The following is a 15,267-nucleotide window of genomic DNA, read 5'->3' as shown; positions in this document are numbered from 1 at the left end:
CAGACTTATTGTGGATTAGCATAGTAATTGGACACCTCTGTTCCTGAGTACAGTAAGCCTTTACTTAATTCTTTTTAACTTTCTCGGCACTACTACTTCATTTTTCTATTAGCAGTTTTCATTAGGTGATTGCTAAATTGCTTATGGTTCTAAAATCCTGTAAATCCACTATTTTGAATAACTCAAAAACTGTTCCTCAGAGTCTACTACCAGGTTTTAGAGATTCACAGGCTAGATGACTGGGTTTAATGTCTCAACTAAAATATTATGCAAAATATGATTCATGTATGTGCATTTTGGGGGAGATGCAGTTCACAGTTTTTATCAGATTCTCATAGTTTTATATGTCTCACCACTCACCCTTCACCCAGAAGATTAAGAACTTAGTTTTAGAAATATTTTTGCATAATGTAATGAACTAGTGCTTCATGCAATCCTGTCCTGAGTACTTATCTTTAACAAAGGTATTGGTATTCATTAAAAATAATTTTTTGAGGTAAGGTTACTTTTTTGTCTACTTAAACCCATAGTATTTCCTAAACTAAAACACCTCTTAGTTATTTGGCACTTAAAAACAAGTCCACTAAGTAGAACGAGTAACAGTTTGACTGCCTAATGGTAAATTAAAGAATGCTCACTTTTAAAATATGATTCAAATAACCTTCACTAATATTTATTTCCCACTTTGCATCTTCCTGTAGGAAAAGAATATTTGAGGATCATTCATAAGGAAAGAAAAGGAAGCAATGACATAATGCCTAGAGTTGGAGCCAGTTAAACTGGGTTTGTACTTCCTTTTTTCATAATGTAACACATTATTCTAGTCTTGAATTCTGTTTTATCAATTTCTTGCTTTATTCCAGCATCAAATCTTAAAATTTTGAGCCTTACCTTACTATGGAAGAGACAAAGATGAATAAGACATGCCCTTTTCAAAGTATTTGCAATGTCTATGTGAATAGGAAAGACAGAATGATAAAAAGATAATAGTCTCATTTTCAGATAAGAAACTTTGAGAAGTTTGGTAAATTGCTCAAGGTCAAATCTCTTAGATAGGCTAGTATTCAAACTCAGATTTGTTGACTCACTCCAAACCTCATTTGCCTTCTATTAGGTCACAATGCTTCTCATTTTATTTAGGTTTAGTTGTTGTACAACTGCTGATAACTGAATCTGAGGACGAGGACCTCATAAATATAATTTCAGGAATCTTTCTGGGGAAGTAAAAGGAGAGCCCCACATTGGGTATAGAGATTACTTAAAAAAAAAGCTTGAAAAAAATAAAGATGAGGGGACTGAGGCTCAGAGAGATAAATAAATTGCCCACAATCACATAGCTAGTAAGTAACAAAATCAGAATTAAAACCTTTAATAAGGAAAGGTTAGGTAGAGTTTATATCATTCCCACTGACTTAAATATCACACAAATAGCTGGACAGTTTGATTTGATCCCCTTTTGCTGTTAAGTATCATTTGTAAACATTTTTAATTGGACTGTTAGCAGTTAAGTCATTTTCACCAAAATAATATTTACATCTTTTTATTTTATTATTGTTATTGTTTTATTTATTTTACTATTTTTAAAATTTACATCTTTTAGTGAGCTTTTCATTTTGTAACCAGTTTGAAAAGGTAGTTGTTTAAGCTGTGGTGAAGAGGGATTTTTAAGCTCACAGAATAGTGAGGAGCACCACATACCAGAAGGTATTATGCAGCAGAGTCAGGTGTCAGTCCGGCCTGCCCCAACTTTCCTACTGACTTCTCCGGTCTTCAGGTCTCTTAGCCTGCCTTTGGACTCCTTTTGTGAGATGAGAAGGTTGAGTTGATTGTTCCCTACGTCTCTTACAGCTATAAAGTTACCGTCTCAGTAAGAAGAGTTTTATGTACTTCAGATGTAATATCAAAGAATTTTTAGAGATGGAAGGAAAGTCTTTAGAGATCAGCTAATGGAATCCTCCCATATGACAGATGAAGAAACAGAGACCCTCACCTTTGTGTGACACTTTAAACATTCAGAGCTCTTTCACATACATTAACCTCGTATGAGCCTCACCAGGGTCTTGTGGATTAAATATTATCATTGTTATTATAGAAATGAATTTGTCCAAGGTCTCATAGTTGGGCCTAAAGTTTAACAGGTTTGCTTGCTTTAGTGGGATTAATTATATCCTGTGATGAAGTCCTGTTGTATGAGAAAGTGAGAATTCAGTGATCTGTGAAGCAAGTCCAAGCAGGAAAAGCAGACATTTCCCAGTATGAAAGTGGAATGACCTCAGCAGTATAAACAGCAGAAACAAAGAGGGATGGAGGTGGCAAAAACCGAGGTCTATGAGCTGATTTAAACTTTGTTTCCATTTATTCCTGGATTAGGAGTAAGCATAACTGACTTTTAGTATTCTTGTGTTTATCAGTACTATAGTATTTGAGTTGCTTTATCCTTAACAAAATAATTCAAATAGAAACCATACATTGTAATAAAAAAAAAATTGTAGGTGAGCTAAGGGAACTTAAAACAGTTCTTTTGAAAGGGGATCCTGAAAAAAACAAATGAATAAGTAAGTGTGGGAAGCTAAGGTTCACACACAATTATTTAATTATTTCATTGCATTTAGTGATATGAGGGTTTTTTTTTCCTCCTGTTTCTGCTCTGTAGTATGGAGGTATCCCTTAGAAATGTTACCTGTTTTATGCGAGTGACCTGGCTGTGCTGAACAACAAATTGCTTTACTTTGGTTCCTTCCTTCTTTCCTTTCATTTATTTATTTTTAAGTTTTTATTTAAATTTCAGTTAATTAACACACAATGTAATATTAGTTTCAGGTATACAATATAGTGATATAACACTTGCATACAACACCCAGTGCTCATCGTAACAAGTGCCCTCCTTAATCCCCATTCCATATTTAACCGCCCGCACCATCCACCTCTCCTCTGGTAACCATCAGTTTGTTCTCTATAATTAAGAGTCTGTTTCTTGGTTTGCCTCTCTTTCTTTTTTTTTTTTTTTCCCTTTGCTCATTTGTTTTGTTTTTTTAAATTCCACATATGAAAGAAATCATACGGTATTTGTTTTTTTCTGACTTATTTCACTCAGCATACTTGTCTGTCTCCATCCATGTTGTTGCAAATGGCAAGATTTCGTTCTTTTTTATGACTGAGTAATATTCCCTTGGATATATATACCACATTTTATTTATCCATTCATCAGTCAATGGACGCTTGGGCTGTTTTCATAATTTGGCTTTTGCAGATAATGCTGCTTAGGTCTATGAGCTGATTGTGAGATGAGAAGGTTGAGTTGATTGTTCCCTAGTCTCTTACAGCTATAAAGTTACTGTAACTTTCTGTAACAATCTATATTTTTTTAATTGGAAAGAAAATTGTCTTAAAACTTGTATATGGATGTTAGTAGTTTTTCTTTTATAGTTTTGGTCTCTAAATTGTCCTTCCTTTAAAAGGAGCTGATTTTTTTTGATTGCATGGTATGATGGTGCTTTCACTATGGATATTACAATTTCATCATTAACAAAATTTCTATTTTTCATTCTGTACTCAAATTTTTTTTTAACTTTTTTTTTTTTAAGATTTTATTCATTTATTTGACAGAGAGAGACACAGCGAGACAGCGAGAGCAGGAACACAAGCAGGGGGAACAGGGGAAGGAGAAGCAGGCTTCCCGCTGATCAGGGAGCCCAATGTGGGGCTCAATCCCAGGACCCTGGGATCATGACCTGAGCTGAAGGCAGATGCTTAACAACTGAGCCACCCAGGCACCCCATGTACTCAAGTTTTTAAAAATTATAAACTATATTCTACAGAATTAATGGAGCAGGATCTCTCATACGGTTCTAATCAAAAAGGAAAACAATAAAAGATGGAGTAAATGTAGAAAAATATTAGAAAGCAACATTATAAGATTTGACTTAAATTAGAGAGGAAGAATGTTCTTGAAATCTTTTTTCCTTGAGAGTCATTTTAAAGATTCTCTTGCCCAGCTGCTGATGGTCTTTCCACATGCCCTATCCTACCAAGCTCTGCCTCATAGCCCACTACCATTCTCACTCCATCGAAGACACATGGAATTCAGAGAAATGGCATTTGAAGATGATTTGAATAGACTGGTCTTTAATTCTCAGTTTTGTGTCTGATTTCAAAACTTGTGCAAGGGTTTTTTCCAACTGCTGCTTTAAGGTTCTTTATTTTTTTAAAAAACGATTTTATTTATTTGAGAGAAGAGAGAGCGCATGAGCTGGGGAGTAGGGGAGAGGGGTAGAAGGAGAGGGACAAGCAGATTCCCTCCTGAGGAGGGAGTCCAATGTGGGGCTTGGTTCCAGGACCCCAAGATCTTGACCTGAGCTGAAGGCAGATGCTTAACTGACTGAGCCACCCAGGCGTCCCACTTGTGCTCTCTATCTCTCTGTCAAATGAATTAAAAAAAAAAAAATCTTAAAACAAAACAAAACAAAAAACCCAAAAGGCCACTTCACAGTAATTGATACTTAATTTTTGTTTTGCTATGACTCAGGACCTAGTCTCCTAGAAACTTCCAACACCTGACATAAACACTTTCATTAAATTGTGCCTATTATAATATGACTGTGTCCTGCTTGCCCAGACAACAGTGAGTTTTAAGGATTACAATTAGCTTCTCATTGGCCAGCTGTGATTCAGTGGTCATAGTAAAGTTATGATATTTAGCTGAGGGCTTAGAATTTTTAAAGGTGACTGGGCTTTTTCCTGTGATTTGTGCTTCCCTCGTTTGGCGTTACTGCTAAAGAGCCAGGCTTCCAGACTGGTTGTCTCATTCATATTAAAACATTCTCTCTGTACGTATATGGTCCATGTGATTCAAAAGGAATGGTTTTAATAGATTAAGCTATTTGATTTTTAAGCTAATTATTTCTATAAAGAAATAGTTGAAACACTTTTTTTTCCTGTCTTGTTGACAAATCTAGTAGCACTAAATAAAGTGTTTTGCCAGATTTATTCAATATTAATATAGATTTGCTTTTTTCTATGGAATTTAGTTTCTGTGCCAGGGTACTTTCTAATTTGAGATCAGTTCTTAATAGACATATGGAAATAAGAGGAACTGTCAGATACTTTTTGATGTCATGTTCAGTAAATTTCAGGGTGACAGTGAGGGAAATACAAAGATATTGGTTTGTGTGTGTATGTATGTGAGTGTGTGATCTAAACACCAAGGAAATGCAAGAAGTTTATTTGATTGGCCGCTTTCTTCTTAAAGCTTAACATGGCAGTGAAGTTATAAGAAAATGTTGATTAGTTTTCGTTTTTCTAAATGTATTGCTATTTAACAATTAAATATAATTCAGGACTTCATTTTATATCTTGGTGTGTATTTTAAAGAATTAAATGAGTTGATTCATATTTTTAAAAACCAGAAATACAGGTGATAAAGGGGAGTTACCGAATCTGTTGGCCTGCATTTGTAAGATCAGTCCATTTGTCATTGCCTGGGTATTTGAATTTACCCAGAGAAAAACAGTATAACACAAGTATAATTAATTATTTGTTGGCATATATATGTACCACCTTCATTTTTTTTTTATTTCTCAAAGTGAGAAGATTGAATGTTTTTTATAAGTATTCAAAAATTATTCTGCTGGATGAAATTGAGAGTATTGCTAATGATGTACTATATGTTGGCTAATTGAACATAATAAAAAAAATAACCTTTTGCTCTCTGGTCTTTTTTTAGGAGAACCTATCTGCAAGGAAAACTTAAACCAAAGACCATTAATTGCAATCAGATTTGCTATGAACACTGATTTTGAAATTAAAATTGTATAAGCTTCCTTGCTGACTTTGTTCATCCTTATATATAAACATTTCAGTAAAAGATATCATAGTCTGAAATGTTACTCATCTGCAGGTCTTCTGCAGGAGATATGAAAGATTGTAAAAGATTTGGGGAACTCTAGATTTTCCATACAGGGTTTTAAAAAAAGTACTTTATTATATTATGTGAAACCATTAAAAATGGCTTACTTTCTATTCTCCAGTAATGCCAATACCACATGTCTTATAAAATTAAAGATAACAAGCATCATTTTGGTAGCATGAATGCTGGTTCACAGACTTTTTAATAGCAAAATACAGAGAATGTCTGATGTGATAAAGGAAATAGAAATCTTATGTAGTCCTTATAGTCTGAGGCTTGGTTATTTCAAATAGGGGAGAGTGCTATTATCTAAAGATCATCTGCTCAAAGCTCGTAAGTAAGGTCAAATGGTCAGAGCCCTATAAAATGATCATATAAAACCAATAGCAGAGAATATTGAAAGCCAGGCCACACTGTCTGAAGCAAGAATTTAGAATCCACTTGAGTGCATAGAAATATTTTGTGTTCCTTGTTAATTTGGGGCAGTAGAAATGTAATAGAAGCATGGAATAGGAATAGGTTTTAGAATAGGGAGAGGCTTTGGAGATCATTTAATGATTTCCTTTCATTTTATAATGAGAAACCAAAAGTGGGACGTTAAGTTACTCAGCATCAACTAAGTAGTAGTGGTGGGGCGCCTGGGTGGCTCAGTTGGTTAAGCGACTGTCTTCGGCTCAGGTCATGATGCTGGAGTCCCGGGATCGAGTCCTGCATTGGGCTCCCTGCTCAGTGGGGAGTCTGCTTCTCCCTCTGACCCTCCCCCCTCTCATGTGCTCTCTCTCTCTCATTCTCTCTCTCAAATAAATAAATAAATAAAATCTTTAAAAAAACCCGTCAGTAGTGGCAGTAGTAGAACTAGAATATTCTTTGTCTACTCAAATCATTGACAATGGAACTTCAAAAATTGTAATGGGAAATGATGGTTGTTATTATTGCTGTTAGTTTAAAAACTTTTACATACAGTAAAATTGACTTTTTTATTTGTTCTGTGAGCTTTAACACATGTACAGATTTGTGTAGCTCTCACTACAAATAAGGTACAGTAAGTCCTATAACCCCAGAGGACTCTTTCAAGTTGCTTCCTTTTGTTCAAAACCTCTCCCTACATTCAGTTCCTGGCAACTGTTGATCTGTACTACATCACTTTGGTTTTGCCTATTGAAGAATGTCATATAAATGGAACCTAACCACTATGAACTGTTGTGTGTGGCTTCTTTCAGTTTAATATTTTTGAGATTCATCCATGTTGTGTAGATGAGTGCTTCATTCTTTTTTTATTGTTGACAAGTATTCTATTGTAAGACTACATTACCATCTGTTTAGTCATTCACCTGTTAATGAACATTGAATTGTTTGCAGTTTTTAGCTATTATAAATAAAGCTGCTGTGATCATTTTTTGTTTTTATTTTTTTAGAGAAAAGAGAGAAAAATTTACTTGTATATATCATAGAAATGCTAATAGTGAATTCTTAAAATATTCACAAAGTTAATTCACTTTTGACTTTGAAATGATTGTAGATGTCATAGGAAGTTGCAAAGAGAGTACAGAGAGGTTCTGTATACCAGCTCCTACTAGGCTTCTAATGAAACCAGTCCTGCTGGGTCAGTACCTAGGAGTTGAATTGTTGGGTTATATGGTGAGATTTGTTTGACTTTGAAAAAGGCTGCTAAACTTACTGGCAAAATTTTATATTCCTACTAGTAACGTGTGAGCATTTCATATGTTCTGCATTAATTCATCCTGTAGACGTTTATGCAGTAATGAAATGTTCTGTATCTACATTGTCCAGTACCTTAGTCACTAGCTACATGTGGCTGTTGAGCACGTCAAATATGGCTAGTACAACTGAGAAACTGAATTTTTTATTCAATTTATCAAGTTAGATTTTAAATGGCTGTATGTGCCTAGTAGCTGCTATGGTGGTTGGTGCATCAGTGTAGCTCTACATCCTTGCCAATATTTAGAATTATCAGTCTTTCAAATTTTAGCTCTTTAATGAGTGTTAGGTAAGTGGTATCTTACTGTGGTTTTAATTGTTTTATGTTATGGTATAATTGTTTATACTGACCACTTAATTTTTATAATGATGCTTTTAAAACAGTGGAAGTTTTTAATTTTATAAAGTATATAAATTTATCAGCTGGCTCAGGTCTATAAACTGTTCTCCTGTTTTCTTTTTGAAGTTTTATACTTTTATATTTTCTCTTAGGTTTATGGTATATTTTGAGTTAGTTTTTGCATGAATACAAAATGTGCAAGGTAATGACGCCTGGGTGGCTCAGTTGTTAAGTGTCTGCCTTCAGCTCAGGTCATGGCCCAGGGTCCTGGGATCGAGCCCCGTATCGGGCTCCCTGCTCGGCGAGAAGCCTGCTTCTCCCTCTCCCACTCCCCCTGCTTGTGTTCCTGCTTTCACTATCTCTCTCTGTCAAATAAATAAATAAAATCTTAAAAAAAACCAAAACAACAAAATGTGCAAGGTAAAGACAAAATTCATTTTCATTACATGTGAGTATCCAATTGTTTTAGCAACATTTATTGAAAATATTTTCTTATACATTGAATTACCTTGGCACCTTTGAAAGTCAGTTGATTTATTTATAGGTCTATTTTTGGATTTTCTATTTTCTTTTTAAATTTTTTTTATTCATCGTTGAGAGCTTGAACTAAATGATCCTGAGATCGAGACCTAAGCTGAGATCAAGACTCAGACGCTTAACCAACTGAGCCACCCAGGTGCCTCAGGATTTTCTGTTCTATTGCATTTTTCTATAGGTTTATCCTTAGGCTATTTCCAAACTGTATTGATTGCTTTGGCTTAATTATAACTCTAGAAGGTATTATAAGTATTCCTACTTTGTTCTTAATTTTCAAAATTATTTTGATTATCCTGTTCATTTGGATTTTCATATACATTTTATAATCAGCTTATATATTTCTACAAAAGACCCCTAGGATTTTTATGTTTCTTTTTAAAAAATTCTTTTATTGTTATGTTAATCACCATACATTACATCATTAGTTTTTGAGGTAGTATTCCACGATTCATTGTTTGTGCATAACACCCAGTGCTCCATGCAGAACATGCCCTCTTTAATACCCATCACCAGCCTAACCCATCCTCCCACCCCCCTCCCCTCTAGAACCCTCAATTTGTTTTTCAGAGTCCATCATCTCTCATGGTTTGTCTCCCCCTCCGATTTCCCGCCCTTCATTCTTCCCCTCCTGCTATCTTCTTCTTTTTTTTTTCGTTACATATATTGCATTATTTGTTTCAGAGGTACAGATCTGTGATTCAACAGCCTTGCACAATTCACAGCACTCACCATAGCACATACCCTCCCCAGTGTCTATCACCCAGCCACCCCATCCCTCCCACCCCACCCCCCACTCCAGCAACCCTCAGTTTGTTTCCTGAGATTAAGAATTCCTCATATCAGTGAGGTCATATGATACATGTCTTTCTCTGACTGACTTATTTCGCTCAGCATAACACCCTCCAGTTCCATCCACGTCATTGCAAGTGGCAAGATCTCATTCCTTTTGAGGGCTGCATAATATTCCATTGTATATATATACCACATCTTCTTTATCCATTCATCTGTTCGATGGACATCTTGGCTCTTTCCACAGTTTGGCTATTGTGGACATTGCTGCTATAAACATTGGGGTGTACGTACCCCTTCGGATCACTACATTTGTATCTTTGGGGTAAATACCCAGTAGTGCAATTGCTGGATCGTATTGGAGCTCTATTTTCAACTTTTTGAGGAACCTCCATACTGTTTTCCAGAGTGGTTGCACCAGCTTGCATTCCCACCAACAGTGTAGGAGGGTTCCCCTTTCTCCGCATCCCTGCCAACATCTGTTGTTTCCTGACGTGTTAATTTTACCATTCTGACTGGTGTGAGGTGGTATCTCCTTGAGGATTTGATTTGGATTTCCCTGATGCCGAGCGATGTTGAGCACTTTTTCATGTGTCTGTTGGCCATTTGGATGTCTTCTTTAGAAAAATATCTGTTCATGTCTACTGCTCATTTCTTGATTGGATTGTTTGTTCTTTGGCTGTTGAGTTTGATAAGTTCTTTATAGATTTTGGATACTAGCCCTTTATCTGATATGTCATTTGCAAATATCTTCTCCCATTCTGTCAATTGTCTTTTGCTTTTGTTGACTGTTTCTTTTGCTGTACAAAAGCCTTTTATCTTGATGAAATCCCAATAGTTCATTTTTGTCCTTGCTTCCTTGCCTTTGGCAATGTTTCTAGGAAGAAGTTGCTGCAGCTGAGGTCGAAGAGGTTGCTGCCTGTGTTCTCCTTTAGGATGTTGATGGACTCCTGTCTCCCATTTAGGTCTTTCAACCATTTGGAGTCTATTTTTGTGTGTGGTGTAAGGAAATGGTCCAGTTTCATTCTTCTGCATGTGGCTGTCCAATTTTCCCAACACCATTTGTTGAAGAGACTGTCTTTTTTCCATTGGACATTCTTTCCTGCTTTGTTGAAGATTAGTTGACCGTAGAGTTGAGGGTCCATTTCTGGGCTCTCTATTCTGTTCCATTGATCTATGTGTCTGTTTTTGTGCCAGTACCATACTGTCTTGATGATGACAGCTTTGTAATAGAGCTGGAAGTCCGGAATTGTGATGCCGCCAGGTTTGCTTTTCTTTTTCAACATTCCTCTGGCTATGCGGGGTCTTTTCTGGTTCCATACAAATTTTAGGATTATTTGTTCCATTTCTTTGAAAAAAGTGGATGGAATTTTGATGGGGATTGCGTTGAATGTGTAGATTGCTCTAGGTAGCATTGACATCTTCACAATATTTGTTCTTCCAATCCATGAGCATGGAACGTTTTTCCATTTCTTTGTGTCTTCCTCAATTTGTTTCATGAGTTTTTTTATAGTTTTCTGAGTACAGATCCTTTGCCTCTTTGGTTAGATTTATTCCTAGGTATCTTATGGTTTTGGGTGCAATTGTAAATGGGATCGACTCCTTAATTTCTCTTTCTTCTGTCTTGCTGGTGTATAGGAATGCCACTGATTTCTGTGCATTGATTTTATATCCTGCCACTTGACTGAATTCCTGTTTGAGTTCTAGCAGTTTTGGGGTGGAGTCTTTTGGGTTTTCCACATGAAGTATCATATCATTTGCAAACAGTGAGAGTTTGACTTCTTCTTTGCTGATTTGGATGCCTTTTATTTCTTTTTGTTGTCTGATTGCTGTGGCTAGGACTTCCAATACTATGTTGAATAGCAGTGGTGATAGTGGACATCCCTGCCACATTCCTCACCTTAGGTGGAAAGCTCCCAGTTTTTCCCCATTGAGAATGATATTCGCTGTAGGTTTTTCATAGATGGCTTTTATAATATTGAGGTATGTACTCTCTATCCCTATACTCTGAAGAGTTTTGATCAAGAAAGGATGCTGTACTTTGTCAAATGCTTTTTCTGCATCTATTGAGAGGATCATATGATTCTTGTTCTTTCTTTTGTTAATGTATTGTATCACGTTGATTGATTTGCGGATGTTGAACCAACCTTGCAGCCCAGGGATAAATCCCACTTGGTCGTGGTGAATAATCCTTTTAATGTACTGTTGAATCCTGTTGGCTAGTATTTTGGTGAGAATTTTTGCATCCATGTTCATCAAGGATATTGGTCTGTAATTCTCCTTTTTGATGGTGTCTTTGGTTTTGGGATCAAGGTAATGGTGGCCTCATAAAACGAGTTTGGAAGTTTTCCTTCCATTTCTATTTTTTGGAACAGTTTCAGGAGAATAGGTCTTAATTCTTCTTTAAATGTTTGGTAGAATTCCCCTGGGAAGCCATCTGGCCCTGGGCTTTTGTTTGTTGGGAGATTTTTGATGACTGCTTCAATTTCCTTAGTGGTTATAGGTCTCTTCAGGTTTTCTATTTCTTCCTGGTTCAGTTTTGGTAGTTGATACATCTCTAGGAATGCCTCCATTTCTTCCAGGTTATCTAATTTGCTGGCATAGAGTTGCTCATAATATGTTCTTATAATTGTTTGTATTTCTTTGGTGTTGATTGTGATCTCTCCTCTTTCATTCAAGATTTTGTTGATTTGGGTCATTTCTCTTTTCTTTTTGATAAGTCTGGCCAGGGGTTTATCAATCTTGTTAATTCAGCTCCTAGTTTCATTGATCTGTTCTACTGTTCTTTTGGTTTCTCTTTCATTGATTTCTGCTCTGGTCTTTATTATTTCTCTTCTCCTGCTGGGTTTAGGCTTTATTTGCTGTTCTTTCTCCAGCTCCTTTAGGTGTAGGGTTAGGTTGTGTACTTGAGACCTTTCTTGTTTCTTGAGAAAGGCTTGTACTGCTCTATACTTTCCTCTTAGGACTGCTTTTGCTGCATCCCAAAGATTTTGAACAGTTGTGTTTTCAGTTTCATTGGTTTCCATGAATTTTTTAAATTCTTCTTTAATTTCCTGGTTGATCCATTCATTCTTTAGTAGGATGCTGTTTAGCCTCCATGTATTTGAGTTCTTTCTGACTTTCCTCTTGTGATTGAGTTCTACTTTCAAAGCACTGTGGTCTGAAAATAGGGAATGATCCCAATCTTTTGTTACCGGTTGAGACCTGATTTGTGACCTAGGATGTGATCTATTCTGGAGAATGTTCCATGGGCGCTAGAGAAGAATGTGTATTCCGTTGCTTTGGGATGGAATGTTCTGAATATGTCTGTGAAGTCCATTTGGTCCAGTGTGTCACTTAAACTCTTTATTTCCTTGTTGATCTTTTGCTTATTTGGTCCATCCATTTCAGTGAGGGGGGTGTTAAAGTCCCCCACTATTATTGTATTGTTATCAATGTGTTTCTTTGCTTTTGTTATTAATTGGCTTATATAATTGACTGCTCCCATGTTAGGGGCATAGATATTTACAATTGTTAGATCTTCTTGTTGGATAGACCCTTTAAGTAGGATATAGTGTCCTTCCTCATCTCTTATTACAGTCTTTGGTTTAAATCTAATTTGTTGGATATAAGGATTGCCACCCCAGCTTTCTTTTGGTGTCCATTAGCATGGTAAATGGTTTTCCACCCCCTCACTTTCAATCTGGGGGTGTCTTTGGGTCTAAACTGAGTCTCTTGCTGACAGCATACCAATGGGTCTTGTTTTTTAATCCAATCTGATAGCCTGTGTCTTTTGATTGAGGCATTTAGCCCATTTACATTCAGGGTAACTATTGAAAGATAGGAATTTAGTGCCATTGTATTGCCTGTAAGGTGACTATTACTGTATATTGTCTGTGTTCCTTTCTGGTCTATGTTGCTTTCAGGCTCTCTCTTTGCTTAGAGGACCCCTTTCAATATTTCTTGTAGGGCTGGTTTCGTGTTTGCAAATTCCTTTAGTTTTTGCTTGTCCTGGAAGCTTTTTATCTCTCCTATTTTCAGTGAGAGCCTAGCTGGATATAGTATTCTTGGTTGCATATTTTTCTCATTTAGTGCTCTGAATATATCCTGCCAGTCCTTTCTGGTCCTGCCAGTCCTTTCTGGCCTGCCAGGTCTCTGTGTTGCCAGTCTAATGTTTCTACCATTGTAGGTTACATATCTCTTCTCCCAAGCTGCTTTCAGGATTTTCTCTTTGTCTCTGAGACTCTTTAAGTTTTACTGTTAGATGTCGGGGTGTTGACCTATTTTTATTGTGTTTGAGGGGGTTCTCTGTGCCTCCTGGATTTTGATGCCTGTTTCCTTCCCCAAATTAGGGAAGTTCTCTGCTATAATTTGCTCCAATATACCTTCTGCCCCTCTCTCTCTTTCTTCTTCTTCTGGGATCCCAATTATTCTAATGCTGTTTTGTCTTATGGTATCGCTTATCTCTCGAATTCTACCCTCGTGATCCAGTAGTTGTTTATCTCTCTTTTTCTCAGCTTATTTTCCATCATTTGGTCTTCTATATCACTGATTCTCTCTTCTGCCTCATTTATCCTCGCAGTTAGCGCCCCCATTTTTGATTGCACCTCATTAATAGCCTTTTTGATTTTGACTTGGTTAGATTTTAGTTCCTTTATTTCTCCAGAAAGGGTTTCTCTAATAACTTCCATGCTTTTTTCAAGCCCAGCTAGTATCTTTAAAGTGATAATTCTTTAAAGTGATGAACTCTAGATCTGACAGTGTACTAATGTCCGTATTGAGTAGGTCCCTGGCAGTCGGTACTACCTCTTGTTCTTTTTGTTGAGGTGATTTTTTCCATCTTGTCATTTTGTCCAGAGGAGAATAGATTAATGAGAGAACAAAATGCTAACAGGGTAACAACGTCCCCAGAAAATGTATTCTAAAGAAATCAGAAAAGACCTAACCCAGGGGGAAAGAAAGAAAAAAGATAAAGGGGAAAAAAAAAAAGAAAAAGAAAAAGATAAAAACAAACAAAAACAGAACAAAACAAGAAAAACCAGAATATGATCAAATATGATCAGGCTGGTGCATAGATCAGTGCCACACACTAGATTTTGGGTGTATTTTGGTCTGTTAGAAGAAAGTGCCTCCCAAAATTTTAAAGAAAGAAAAACTTATATATGTACAAGAATAAGGGTTGATATGATGAAGGGATGGAATATGACAGTAAAGATGAAAATTATAAAGAATTTTATAAAAGGAATTGATAAGATAAGCTGTTTGAAAAAAGAAAGAAGAGGATTTAAAAAAAAAGGGGGGGGAGAATGTGATCAGGCAGGAGAGTAGAACAAAACCATACACTAGAGATTTAGGGTATATTTTGATCTCTTAGAAGAAACTATCTCAAAATTTTAAAGAGAGAACAACTTATATATATATGCCAAAAATAAGGGTAACTACTATGAAGGGGTAGAATATGACTCTAAAAATGAAAAATAAAAATGTTTTTTAAAAAAAGGGATTGATAAGATGTTGGTTAAAAAAGGGAAAAAGATAAATTAAAAAAATTTTTTTTCTAAAAATTAACTTTGAAAGACTAAAGAATCATGGTAATAAAGCCATGGATTCTCTGTGCATTACTCCCCTAGTGCTGGAGTTCTGCTGTTCTCACTGATCGGTAAACTTGGTCTTGGCTCGCTGTTCTTGCTGATCTTCTGGGGGTTTGGCCTGTTGCCGTGGTTCCCAATGGTCTTTGCCGGAGGCGGAATTGCCCCGCCCTTGCCAGTCTGTTCTGAGTAATCTGCTTGGGTTTGCTCTCGGGAGCTTTTGTTCCCTGCAAGCTTTCCATACCGCTTTGGAGGCTGAGAGTGAAAATGGCGGCCTCCCAATCCCCGCCCCAGAGGAGCCAAGAACTCAGGGCCCCGCTCCTCAGTTTGCCCCCCCGAGAAAAGCAGTCAATCACTCCCGTCTCCCCGGTCTCCGGCCACCCTCCGTGCTCATCCGGCCTGTGACCACG

At 36.6% G+C, this 15,267-nt stretch overlaps 1 protein-coding gene across 49 annotated transcripts in view; it reads left to right on the top strand.

The window, feature by feature from the left end:
* The window catches only part of PEAK1 (pseudopodium enriched atypical kinase 1), a 320,078-nt gene that overhangs the window by 126,484 nt on the left and 178,327 nt on the right, over positions 1-15,267 (top strand). For 43 of the 49 annotated variants that reach the window (XM_064570115.1, XM_064570113.1, XM_064570105.1 and 40 more), the window contains one exon: positions 702-783. The exons of the other annotated variants lie outside the window; for them this stretch is intronic. The gene's annotated coding sequence lies outside the window, so the exon portion shown is untranslated. The remainder of the gene's footprint in view (positions 1-701; positions 784-15,267) is intronic. 49 annotated transcript variants of the gene reach the window in all.

This window comes from Mirounga angustirostris, unplaced genomic scaffold, assembly GCF_029215605.1.
Source record: "Mirounga angustirostris isolate CCGP_5_RB_7025 unplaced genomic scaffold, mMirAng1.0.hap1 SCAF_9, whole genome shotgun sequence".
NCBI lineage: Eukaryota > Metazoa > Chordata > Mammalia > Carnivora > Phocidae > Mirounga > Mirounga angustirostris.
This window is presented reverse-complemented; position numbering and strand designations above follow the sequence as displayed.